The sequence below is a fragment of the Pleurodeles waltl genome, chromosome 2_2, assembly GCF_031143425.1.
Source record: "Pleurodeles waltl isolate 20211129_DDA chromosome 2_2, aPleWal1.hap1.20221129, whole genome shotgun sequence".
NCBI lineage: Eukaryota > Metazoa > Chordata > Amphibia > Caudata > Salamandridae > Pleurodeles > Pleurodeles waltl.
The window spans coordinates 586,826,591-586,840,061 of record NC_090439.1 but is presented as its reverse complement, the minus strand read 5'-3'; the positions used below and the strand labels follow the sequence as shown (position 1 = coordinate 586,840,061).

At 44.0% G+C, this 13,471-nt stretch overlaps 1 protein-coding gene across 4 annotated transcripts in view; it reads right to left on the bottom strand.

Annotated features, from left to right (window-relative positions):
* Positions 1 to 13,471, bottom strand: part of MAPRE2 (microtubule associated protein RP/EB family member 2) — a 663,286-nt gene that overhangs the window by 373,481 nt on the left and 276,334 nt on the right. The window lies entirely within an intron of this gene.

The window sequence follows — 13,471 nt, the reverse complement described above, 5'->3', positions numbered from 1 at the left end:
CAATATCTAAAGATGGCCTCGTATCCGAGGTTAGGCCACCCAGTCATTTGGTTGGGCTAATGCCCAGAGTCACTTCGCCCTAAGGGAGGTTTCCCATGCTTATTTTCTTTTTAAGGGTACGGGGTAGACAGGGTGGGAGGAGGATATCATATCTCAACCGAGTTTGGGGTTTGGAGTGGGTGGGGGTGAGTCGGGTGTTTGGAGTACATTTCTGCATTTTGACGGTTTGCTTATGTCTTTTCCGCGGAGGTACACGATTAGCATCACCACGATACATATCTAAAGGACCCAGGGTCCTCAAGACAGCACGTACGTCATCGCTATGGCCACCGTGAAGTGCTTAACCTGGAATGTACGCAGCCTTAATGACGCTAGGAAGGCTTGTCTTGTGCACTCTTATCTTAATAGATACAAAATCGACATTTCTTTCCTACAAGAAACACACTTAGATGACCCCAAGTCCCCCGCCTGCAAGCTAGAGGCTGGGACAGAGCTTACTCCTCAACATATTCAAATTATGCCAGCGGGGTCATGATACTTTTACGCAGAGGTCTTGCCTGGCAAGAGAGCAGATACGTACTCCTGACAGGCTCATTAGGGGGACATCCCGTTACACTGGCGGCCATATATGGCCCAAATGTGGATGAACCTGAAATTCACTTTGCATTGTGATCTACGATACAGGGCTTGGGTCAGCGGGCCCTCATCTGGGTTGGTGACTCCAACTTCATCCTGGAGGACCAGCAAGATAGATTGGGTGGTTCCTGGGACCTTCATCCTCAAACCTCGAAAGTGCTCCACACGATCATGACTGATAATAAGCTACAAGACGTTTGGAGACTTACACACCCGCACGTACTTGAGAGAACCTGCATTTCCACATACCACGGATCATGGTCCCATATAGATTTTTGGATAGTACCCTCAGAGGTAAGGTAATGGTCGATTGGGGTTACTCATCAGATTCATACCCGGTCGAACCACGCACCTGTCTTGCTGGAGCTCCAGCTCCCTCACTCAATGCTTAGGGCCTTTTCTTGGCGCTATGAGACGTAGTGTTCCCCATGGAGATACGAAAGGAGATTGTTGAGTTTTTCGCCCACAATGTGAACTCTGTTGATTCGCCCTTCACGTTGTGGGAGGCCCTTAAGGTGGCTATAAGAGGCGCATGTATAGCTAATCAAGCAGGGGTTCTAAAATCCATCCTTAGGTCATTGGCCAACCTCGAAAGTGAGATCCATACCCTTGAGACTCGCTATTTTCACTCAAAAATAGTCAATCTGTTGTCTAATATTAACTCCAAATCAACAGAATCCCATGAAGAGGACACCCGGGGGACTCACTGCCTGCATAAGGAAACTCAAGTGCGCAGATATGGTGAGGGTGGCCGCAGGGGTAGAACCCTAGCGAGATTATTTCGCCGAAATCCAGCCTCCTCCCATATCGCTGAACTTTTAGACTCTGACAATAACTGTGTACCCACCGCACCGGCGGTAGCACATATTTTCTCCTCATTCTATGTTAAATTATACCAAGAGAGCTCGGTGCTGAATGGCCCAGAACACACCAAATACTTTGATACAATACAACTGGTGTGGTTGGACCATGGTCATCACACTTACCTTGAGGCCCCTTACATGATTGAGGAGATAACACAGGTAGCTGCGGATCTCCTAAGGGATAAAGTGCCAGGTAGAGATTGCCTTACAACTTCATTCTATAAAGAGTTTGCCCCCCTTCTGGCCTCTCACCTCCTGGCCATGTACCAGGATTCCCTAACTACGGGCTGCCTCCCAGCCTCACTACACGAAGCCATGATAGTCACATTACTCAAACCGGGCAAACCACCATCACACTGAGACTCCTACCAGCCACTCTCCCTCATCAATGCTGGCAATAAAATATATGCTAAGGTGCTAGCCAACCGATTACTACCACTCTTACCCAAAATTATTAGGTCAGATCAGGCTGGTGAAGCCATAATAGTCACCTTACTCAAACCGGGTAAACTAGCATCACACGCTGACTCCTACCAGCCACTCTCCTGCATCAATGTAGACAATAAAATATATGCTAAGGTGCTAGCCAACCAATTACTACCACTCTTACCTAAAATTATTAGGCCAGATCAGGCTGGTGAAGCCCTAATAGTCACCTTACTCAAACCGAGCAAACTAACATCACACGCTGACTCCTACCAGCCACTCTCCTGCATCAATGTAGACAATAAAATATATGCTAAGGTGCTAGCCAACCGATTACTACCACTCTTACCCAAAATTATTAGGTAAGATCAGGTTGGTTTTGTATGGGGTCGGTCCACCTCCCATAATCTCCGCACTATTTTTGCTATTGTGCACCATCTTGCTCCATTTATATTATGTAACAGCTGCTCTACTAGATGCCACCAAGGTATTTGATACACTGGAATGGTCCTACCTCTTTCCCCTCCTAGCCAGAAAAGGCCTCAGTCCACTATACATAAAACAGATCTGTCTACTGTTCACTCTCCCATTGGCAAGAGTGCAAACAAACAAGTCTAAATCAGATCCATTTCCGATTACTCGGGGGACGAGACAGGGCTGTCTGCTGTCGCCCCTCTATTCACTATTGCGATGGAACCACTGGCAGCATGTCTTAGGCAGCACCCCGCCCACAGGGGCACCGGCCTTACCTCCAGAGCCCTGGTGGTCTCAATGTACGCTGATGATATTGTGCTTTATACCCACGATCCACAAGGAAATCTGAATCCTATGATACAGGAGGTGATTCGATTCGGATGCTACACAGGTATTCAGATAAACTGCAGAAAATCAGTGCTGTTTCCCCTTACAGATGAGACCCTGCCTTTCTCCTCCGAGTTTCCCCTTCATTGGGCAGTAGAGCCGGTCCATTACCTCAGCATTTGGCTTAGCCAAGATGTCACTACTCTGTGGCAAGCAAATTATGGAAGGGCTATGACCTGGTTAGAGGACAGGATACCATTATGGACCTGCCTTCCGCTCTCCCTCACAGGCCGTATTTCCATAGCGAAGATGGTGGTCCTCTCCAAATTCCTTTAACTTTTCCTCAACATTCCTATCCCCCTGACGGCCGCCTTTTTCAAAAGTTTAAAATCCAACCTGAGTAGCCTAGTTTGGGTGGGCAAACAACCTCGGGAATCCTGGGAACTTCTTACTTTACCGCTGGCTAATTGAGGTCTGGGTACTCCAGATATGGCTCTTTACGCATACTGCGCACAAGCACAGTATCTGCACTTTTGGGAGCATCCTACCCCACATCAACCACATACGGCTATTGAGGCAAGGCATTGTTCAGTTCTTCTAAGACACTCAGAGCTGAGAGTGACACAGTCGCTTGTATTCACTGGGCATGTGAGGGGTTGCGTAAACAAACTGGATTGTTCTTACTGTATGCGCCATCCATCCCACTGTTTAAGAACCCAACAATCCTTGCCCCTTCAGGAACCCAGCACCAGAGCCCGTGCACTTAAGCACCAAACCTTTCACTTCGCAGATTTATACCCTGATGGTCATTTCATTGCAAAATTGCCTGAGGCAGAGGGTGGATGTCAAACCCTGTTTGACACATTGAGGTATTACCAACTTCGGGCAACATGTCACACCATCCAACCCACTTTCCCAGCTGCACAGCCCACACTGCCATCCCTAGAAATCGTTCTCACGTTCCCGTCACCAAGACGCCTGATCACCTGGCTCTATACCTCCACTCAGGCGTCTGCCCTGCTCTCTGCATCTAGAGCCCACGCCGGGTGGGATGAAGACCTCTCCACTACACTTTCTGATGAACAATAGGACTATTGCTGTAGCCAACTGGAACATCTCTCCACCAATTACAGACTCCGCCTCATACACTTTAACTATTTGCATTGCCTTTACCGATACCCCTTACAATTATTTACAATAGGTTTGGTCTCAGATGCAAAGTGCATTAGCTGCGGAGACGCGCAAGCCTCCTTTCTTCACTTGGTATGGCTTTGTTTGCAAATAATGTCATTTTGGGAGGAGGTCTATAGAATCACACAAGAAATAACTGGACACCGCCCATCCCAGATGCCAATGGTGGAGTTATTAGGCTATGTTGGGAAGGTACCTGTTGAAAGTAGACACCTTACAGCCATACTACTCTTGTTAGCAAAAAGGAGAGTGGCCAACACAGGGGAAGGCACCCTGCCCCTACAGCTACCGCCTGGCTGTGTGACGTCATATACAGCCAAGAACAGTGAGACGCGTATTGGGACCTAATGCTGCCACGCTCCCGACCCACAGTCATATGGTGCCCCCTCAGTGGACACGCTCAGAACATTTCCTCTTCCCCCACCACTACGACAGCCTCCATCACATCATCGACGGTCAGGTAGGCAACTGGGTGCACAGCATCACCCAACCATCCCAGCTGTAACTAGATAGAGAGCGCCACCCTCAATCCGGCCTATGGCCATTTTCAAGGTATCAATTACGTGTTGTATTTAAAGATGCATGTATATAACTATATTAGGTGTCAGCAAGCATGTTCTGACTATATACTGACTGTACCTCATGAAGTTTGGTTGTAAATGTTTCTTATGCAAAATCAAATAAATACAATATAAAAAAAGACCAAAAAAACGTCCTTTTGATTACACTTAAGTCACCCCTGAGGTAAGCCCTAGTAAGCCCCAAGAGCAGGGTGCAGTGTATTTGATAAGTTGGACATGTACTTTTATGTTTAATATGTCCTGATAGTGAAAAACTCTTAAATTTGTTTTTTCATTATTGCAAGGACTATCTCTCCCATAAGCTAACATTGGGGCTACTTTAAAGCATCTTTTAAATGTAATTTCCAACTGGGAAAAGATAGAAGTTTGGAGTTTGGTGTCTCTGGACTCACAATTTAAAAACATGTGCTTTGGTAAAGTTGTTTTTTAAATTGCATGTCTGAAAATACCACTTTCAGAAAGTTGCCATTTTTTAACCATTTTGTGCCTTAGCCTGTCTCTGAATACATGTCTGGGTTTAGGTGATAGCTACCCTTGTGTATTCTCTCTAGACAGTCACACCACAGGAAGGGCTGAGTGTTACACGGGACACATCTGCATTCATCTGCATACTGACAGTCCTCCTGGGCAGGAAAGAAAGAGGTAGTTCACACTTATATCTGAAAAGGTTGTGTCCTGCACTCACACAAAGGGCTGATTTACCCCCTACTGGTAGTCTTGAGCCAGGGCTTGACTGAAAGGGATCCTTGAGCACTTCAGAGAGTTCTCTTGAAGTCAACCCCTACATCAAAGGCCTTTTTAGGTACAAGTACTGGACCCCTGAAACCATATACTCAGAACACTTCTGGAATGAGGACGTTCTACAGGAAGAAGGACTGCTGTGCTGCCAGGAGGGACTGCCAGTTTGCTGTTTGCTTTGCTGGGTTGGCCTGCTGCTTCTTGCCTGGGAGTGAGAGGGCTGGACTTAATTCTGTGTATTCTACAATATAAAGCTTCTCCAAGGGCCTGACTGAGCCTGCCTCCTGTTTCTAAAGTCTCAGGGACATCAAAGACTTCACCTATATCTTGCCACCAGCATCTGGGCTCCTCTGCTGGGAGTCCTGCTCTGATGAGTGGTGCCAAATCCAGTCCTGGGCCTTGGAGGTGAGTGTGATACTGCAACTCAAGAAACTGATGCATCAATCCCGGCATGTCAATTGGAACCGATGCATCAAACCGGCGCGTCGATCGAACCAGTGCATTCCGCTGCAGAAACAATGCCTCACTGCTGCCTGCACCAAAGCCATGGACACCACTCGCCTTCTGTGCAACGCAACAACCCCAACTTTCAACATAGCCCTGACGTACGCGGTGCAGCACTAATGCATCAGAACTAGTACACTTTGCCTCTGCACATCGACGCATCAACGACGTTGCCCGGTCAGGAAAAAATGCATCGCCTGCAATAGCAATGCATCCCCTCCTGCGGATCAACGCATCATCCCCGAGCATCGATGCGGACAAGGTACTGTCAGCGGGTCTGCATGACTCCTGTACTGGCCTGCGCTTCATCACGGTCAGACTGAACTTTTAGGTTTGCCCCGGTCCAGTGCGAACGGTTAGCCCCAGTTAGAGCTAACGACTTCTGAGCACTGCATTTTGATTTAACCCTTAAAAATGTATTTCTTGACTTGTGTATGTTGGATTTTTGTCTATTTGGTCATGTCTATTTTTCTATACTGATGTGGAGTCCTTTTAGTGTGTTTTCACTGTGTTACTGTGTGTGTGTGCACAAATAATTTACACATTGCCTTTTTAGTTTAGCTTGACTGCTTCGTACCAAGCTACCAGAGGGTGAGCATGGGTAAACTTTTAGTGTGTATCTTACTTACCCTGATTAGGATTTTGGTCCCTTGGATAGGGAGCAAACCTCTGCCACCTAGAGACCCAATTTCTAACAATGCTCTGGAAGATGTGAGGGGTTTGCACTGGAGTACTGACTGTTCTTGCAGGGTTATGAGTGTGATTTAAGTGCAGGTATGCTGTTGTTTGTGTAGTGGACCACATGTAATGTCTTGCTGGGCCAGGAGTGTGGTTTAAGTGCAATGGATGGCGAGGTGGGGCGAACATGCAACAATATTTACCCTACTGTTTGAGATGGAGTGTTAAAAAAAAAGAGCAGAAAGATACTTGCTGATTCACAAGATTCCCTGAAACTGAAAGGTAGGATGAATGATAACGTATGCTGACTCACAAGAGGCCAAGTACTGAGACAAGTGAGGGTTGAAAGGTACCTGTACTTTCCAACCTGTTGTTGGCTGTATGCCTGGTTCAGTAATTGCTTTGAAGACGTTATAGTCCTGGTAGACCCTGCAAGGCAGCTCCATTGTTCCATTCACATGTTCTTGTGTATCCCCTGCAGATAGAAAGTTGCATAACATGCTTTTTGCCTCTCATCGTCATACTCCCTGAGTCTCAACACTTGTTGTTTTGTGTGTTTCCAAAGGAAAGAGATGTGCCGGGTTGAATTGCAGCACCACACACTCCTCCAAGGGCCCAGGACTGGATGTAAAGCCTTTCAAGCCCCCATTCAGTGGCGGTAATGTAAATTGTAATTTTGTAATTGTTTTTATATAGCACTCACTACCCCTGACAAGGCGTTGAAGCACTTTTTGAACCCAAGAGGAATTAGTGGTGGATTAGTATAGGGAAATATGAGTACAGTATTGGTATTATTATGAGTTAATTTGAGAGGAGGATATGTGAGTTTGTTAGCAGGACTGACTAGAGTAATGGAGGGATAGAGGAGGAAGGAATCAAGAAGTATTCATTGGGAGTTTATAGTAATAGGGTGAGGCTTGGGATGCGTAAAGAAGAGATGGAAGAGTCCATGGAAAGGGCTAGGGAGATGATAGTAGCAGGAATGTGCCCACAGAAACACCAATAATGCTCCTTGTGGCATTACCAGTGGTCGAAATGAGACATAAATTGCTTTATTTCTTTAAAAAAACGTAAATGTTCCCTTGTTCTGATGTTTTTTCCTAACGCAAATTCCTCCAGGTAACATCTGGAGCAGTATGTGCTACATTACTCTATGCACAGCACACAATTGCTGCCAAACAATTATGGAGCTAAAGAAATACACTTCAGCCCCATCTCAGCAAATCAGATAGTTTCTTTAGGTTTCGCCCAGAAATATACATACATACATATAGGACAGTTTAGTCAGCCTTCTCCATCTACTGGTCTGTTTGGATGCCATTCACATTTTGATTCAACCCAGAGCAGCATCAGGCATGGGGCAAAAGTTCAGCCATTTTAATCCTATCACAGTTTTGCACTTTGAGAGACGACATTGGGCTGCACTCTAACGCTAGGGCTGGTACGCGGAACTGCTGAGTCATTCCTCTATAACGCTAGGGCTGGTACGCGGAACTGCTGAGTCATTCCTCTATTTTTAAATGTTTTATCGGTCTGCCTATTTTTTTTGCATATTACATAGGTTTAAAAAGTATATAAACAAAAAAGGACACTTGCCAAGACCAGACCTATAGGCATTGCTGATGCCTCCTGTGTATGCCTTATGCGCTTCTTCCACCACCAAAACAAAGTGTTCAAGGCGGCGATGAACAAACAAAACACAATCCAACATACAAAGAAGTGTAATAAACAAGTGAGCGCATAGGGAGATACTAAATGCAACTGATGAACTGCACCACTGCTGCTCGAGAGGCCTAAATGGTCCGTTACCCCTGGACACTGCCACAAGATGGACACATGAAGTGCCCCTATTAACGGTGGGGCGCCATTTGAAACCATATTGATGTTATAACCGCTCTTAAGTCTAATCACCCTGAAAGGGGCACTAAAAGCCTCAATTACCAGAAGAGACACAGCGCTGCTTGGCTGACGTGTAAAGACATGCCAAAAAAGGCCCGCCTACAATGTGTCCCCTCATTGGTGCGATCAGGGTGGTTTGTTAAGAGATAGCCATATTGTACAAAAGACTAAGCCGTCAATACATTTTCTCTAAGCCACCCATTCCTCCTTCTTCATCCACAATAGCAATGCCATTGTTTTAATATTTAAGCAGCAGTAGCAGACTAGAAATGATAACGATTTTCCTATTTCAGTATTATTTGTGGTGAAGGGCGCATAGCATTTGTCATTCGACATCTTATGACGTCACGTGCCCAATGCAGGGGAGTCCTTGCACAACTTGCAGGCGCGCTTTCGGCCCCGTTACTAATGAATTTACTGTGTGGTTTTACCGAGCGCAATGCTGGTCACTGAGGGCATCACAGTCCTGGCACTGGGGTCAAGCAGACACATGATCCTTACAGGAAGCAAGTTACCCAGATGCACATAATAATATAATTCGTTTTCAATATAGTGTTTAATACTGTCATTTTTGCTACTTGAAAGTGAGGTCATTGTGTCACTATTTGACAGTTTCACGGTACTCATACTCCAGGCGAGGAAGTTTCCCTAGTATTTACTCCTTGAATAGGTTCCAGAGCCTGTGAGACATTTATATACAAACAGAAAATGACAGAATAGGACAGCGTCACAAAAGCCAGATGTAAATAGTGGGTGCAACATCTGGGAGAAGAGCAGGTATGGGCTACGGATACAGGAAGACGGTTTTCAGGAGACTGAGGTGATTGTCAGCTCGCCAGGGTCGACCTGCCTAGCAAGAGGCTATGTGCACCTTTCGGACATCAGTGGTGCCTACTATGGCTGGTTTAGTACTATAATTATTACATCGAGAACTAATAATACGGGTTATTCACAGATGGCAAAACTGTGGTACGAATCACTATGTATAAAACAAGGTGCGAGTGTGGTCTAAGTGGCAGAGCCTGTGCAGGGCCCGGTTAAGCCTTTTGCATGATGGTTTGGGCAGGTTTGATGTTCCTCATGTGCTTGTGCGATCATCGGATCACAGAATCACCACATAATCTCTCGGTACACATCCCTCTTAACACTGAAAACACCTTTCAAGAAGGACTAGAGTCTTCCTTATAAAACGGTCAGTGACTTTTGCAACGTGGAAGCCATTTACAATCTTGTAACGAATGTAACCACGGGATATTTACAGCAGATGATGCTCACAGCCATGCTTCTTACCATGCCATGCCCAATTGACCTCTTTGCCACGGCTTCAACATGAACATCTTGAAGGAAAGAAAATGTCTAATTTGGCGGGAATATCTTAATGGTGAATTATAATTGCATTGGAGTCACTCTATCGAGGGCAATTCTGCTACCCTCCACGCCCTGTGTACCATATTCCAACATCAAGGAAGGCATACCTTGCTTCTTACAGAGACACCAATTAAAAAACTAAGAAGTTGTTGAAGGATAATATATTTAAGAAAAATTCAATAGCTGGATCCCCTGAGTTATTAGCATTCGCTACTACATTTTAATTTAATTTTCAAACTCTTAATGCCCTATTTGGCACCATAATAATGAGAGGGACTGGTCCACTCTAAAACAGGATTTAACACCAGTATAACCACTGATGCAACTAAAAGATCATCTACCAACTGTTTTTGGTTCCAACGCACACAAATCTCAACCAATTAGATCCAAGCAGGATAAGCCATCCGTAGATAGTAGCACAATTCACTGTGGCAGCTCCTTTAATTAAGAATTTGTCATAGGCAGACAACACTCTATTAACAATCCCATTTGGACAGGATCTGGAGGTAGCGTAATCCATATTTTATAATTGCATTCGGAAAATTGCTTCCTCGATAAGACTGTATAGTCTTCAGTTGAAAGGGGGGGAGAGAGAAATCCTTCTATTTAGTAAAGCCAGGGGACACTGGGCTGAAGACTGGTGGCCTGCGAGCTGGGTCTGCGAGCTGGGTACCTTGCTGGTCCCAAAACAGGTGGTAAAAAGCCTTGGTATTCCATTATGTGGCAAGCCTTCAATGGCCGATCAGGTTAAAGTGATTTTTGGATCTTCTTTTGGCATTTTGCTTTGTTTAGGAAAATATTCCCTTGGCTTCCTCTTAACAGTAGGAAACTATTACTCAAGCCCTCATTACTAGCAGGCAAGACCACTGGTACCCAACCTGTGGGCTGGGAACCGTTGCGGTTCTGCGAAGCCTCCTCAGGGGGTCCGCGTCTGCTTAGAAAATCAAACAATATTTACAGATTATGTCCGAGCTTTCAGTAGGGGGTACCTGGATTCCAATAATAATTCAAGGGGTTCAGTGATAAAAAAAAATGCGGGGTGCACGGAAGTCAAAACATTTGGGAACCACTGGGCTAGACTATGGCAATGCCCTTCTAGCTGACATCAATGAGGAGCATTTGTCCAGGTTGCGGGTGATTCAAAATACAGCAGCTTGCCTTTTATACAATCTACCCTATGCCACCCCTTCAGAACCTTGGCTAAGACCCCTACATTGGCTTCCTACAAGGAAACATTGTATTTTTAAACTTCTCTGCCATGCCCATCGACCATTGTACAGAGAAGGTCCTACCTATCTCCAATTTGAAATAATTTTTTATCATGCAGGAAGATGCCTTAGATGTTCCAATACGGTACTGGTATTAATTAACCATTGGATTCAAAAAAACTGAAATGGTTGTCATTCCTTTTAAGCTCCAGATTACTTGAACATGTTGCGCAGGAACATTCTTTCTTGGCCGAACTTTTTTATTTTTTTAGGAAACATTTGAAAACTTGGTTATTTTAAGATTTCCTTAAGTGATTTAGCCTTTCATCTTCCCTCCGCAGTATTAGCATTTGCGCCAGGACACTACTCTGGGAGTGAGTTGTTGCTCTATACAAATCTGTTAACAAAACATAACAGCTTCTTATAATAACTTGTTTTTATATGGTACGTAACACCTCATTTTTGCCATTTCTAAATGCTGTAAAAAACAAATGTTAATTTTACTTACTTAATGTATTCAACTACCAGGCCTTAAAAGGATAGATGGTTGGGCTGGTCTTGTGAGGATTCAAACTTGTGCTTACAGATCACCACAGAGAAGGCGCTGTGTCCTGCTGACTTCAAACGGCATTAGCTGCTCAGAAGTTTGCCACCTGGAGTCAAGTTAATGATATCTCAGAAGTGTCTGGCACACTGCCGCTCCAGCGTCACACCATTGCCCAATCCGGCAAAATAGGGAATCATTGACAAAAAAAAACAAAAGTAAAACTTTCTGGACTTTTCAACTTGGGTGATTAAAACGTACTTGGTAGTCTAGAATTTCACCTAGTACAATGATGTGAAAGTAATGTAAAGGTACCAGTAAACATGCTGACCCATAAAATGCCAAAATAAAATCAAGATCTAGCAAATAGTTATAGCCCAAGGTGGCTGTGACCAATGAGGAGACATTCAATGAAAACAGAAGTACGGAAAATGCGATTCTTTGTGAAGGCATGTATTGCAGTAAATAAACAGGGTTGCACTACAAGATAATATTTTGAGGGATAACCATTATGAGAGAAATCGGGGATGCAGCATAAGACAGAACATTACAATAACAAGACAGATGAATATAATTGCTGAAAGAGAGGAATGAATGTAGTAATATAATGGGCGTAGTCTTGGTTACATGTTTTTACTAGACTGTAGAACGTGTAGTGTCCTGAACTGCTATGGATTGTCAAAATTTGAGATTTTGTTGAATGTGTTTGTGTCCTGATGAAGGAAGTGAAATCCAACTACTTCAGAAATGCTTCATCACATTTTTGAAGCCATCAACAGATACCCCAAACATGTGCAAATTGTTGGACGTTTCCTTTGTGTGCTCCCTGCAGATGGGTGTCCAATGGCAATACACGCTTTCTTTTTTCTGCATGTACTTGGTTAGCAGACTAAACGTTCTATATACTGTAAAGGAATTATAGTCAAAATGTATTTGTGAAAAAAAATATTGTGTATTAATTTATAAAGGTAATACTTACAAGTGGTGTTTTCTGTATAAGCAATTTTACCATTATACATACAATTTATTTTTAAACTATAAAAAAACTGTAAAATTTGGTATTTCTAGATATAAATAGTGCAACAGTCTTGAAGTGATGAACAAACCTTTCATGCTAAAAATTGTACATATACTCTACACAAAAAGTGTTAGGTGCAGTGAAGTGTGGCATTTTAAGCCAAGTCAATGGTGTAGGAGGGTATTTGATATTCCTGATATATTTGGGACATTGAAGCATAGAGAGATTCAAAGAAGTTAGTATGAGTAATTATGTGAATTATCAAAGAAGCCAAAAATAATCCAGCATGCCATCGGTAGTTTTAAAAGCCACTAGGAATCTGACCCCGGAACAGGGCTAATACAACTGCATGGTTACTACAGGAATGCGTGTAATCATAAAGCTCTAGATACAAATCCAAGAAATTAACTACCAGATGAAAAATGTGAAACTGTGTGGCATGAAGAAACAGATACATTGTTCTGTAACAACTCTGTCCTAGTGGGACAAACATTGTTGCCCTCAAACTATACGTCCTCTTCTAATGAAAAGCATCGCCACACAATACGTAGATGATTTCACCGAAACAAGACATTACCTCAACAAAAAGGCTCAAATCTTTTTGGTAAAGCTAAGCTACGCCAGTAGAACCTGACCCGCAGTTTAATAAAAACAAATAATGGGAATTCATAATGTGGATTACGTTTAATAACAGAAATAACTGTGGACCTCAAAAATAAAATTGATGACTCTTGGATGGCAAACCAAGCAAACCTATCCCCTTTTCTATGCCACCACACTGACTGCCTGTAAAGGGCAAACATGAACATGCAGGTTTGCAGCTGTGCCCTAGGACCCAAATTGTGCAGATAAGGCCCAACAATGTTCAAACTGTTGTGGGTGTTGTTTTGCCCAATAAGAGGGGACGTGGCCTGACAGTTAAGGCTGAACTACTACTATTGGAGCAGGATGTAAGACTGATTTACATCTTGAAACGGAATGCACTCTCCCAATCGTTCTTCTTAACAATACACCAT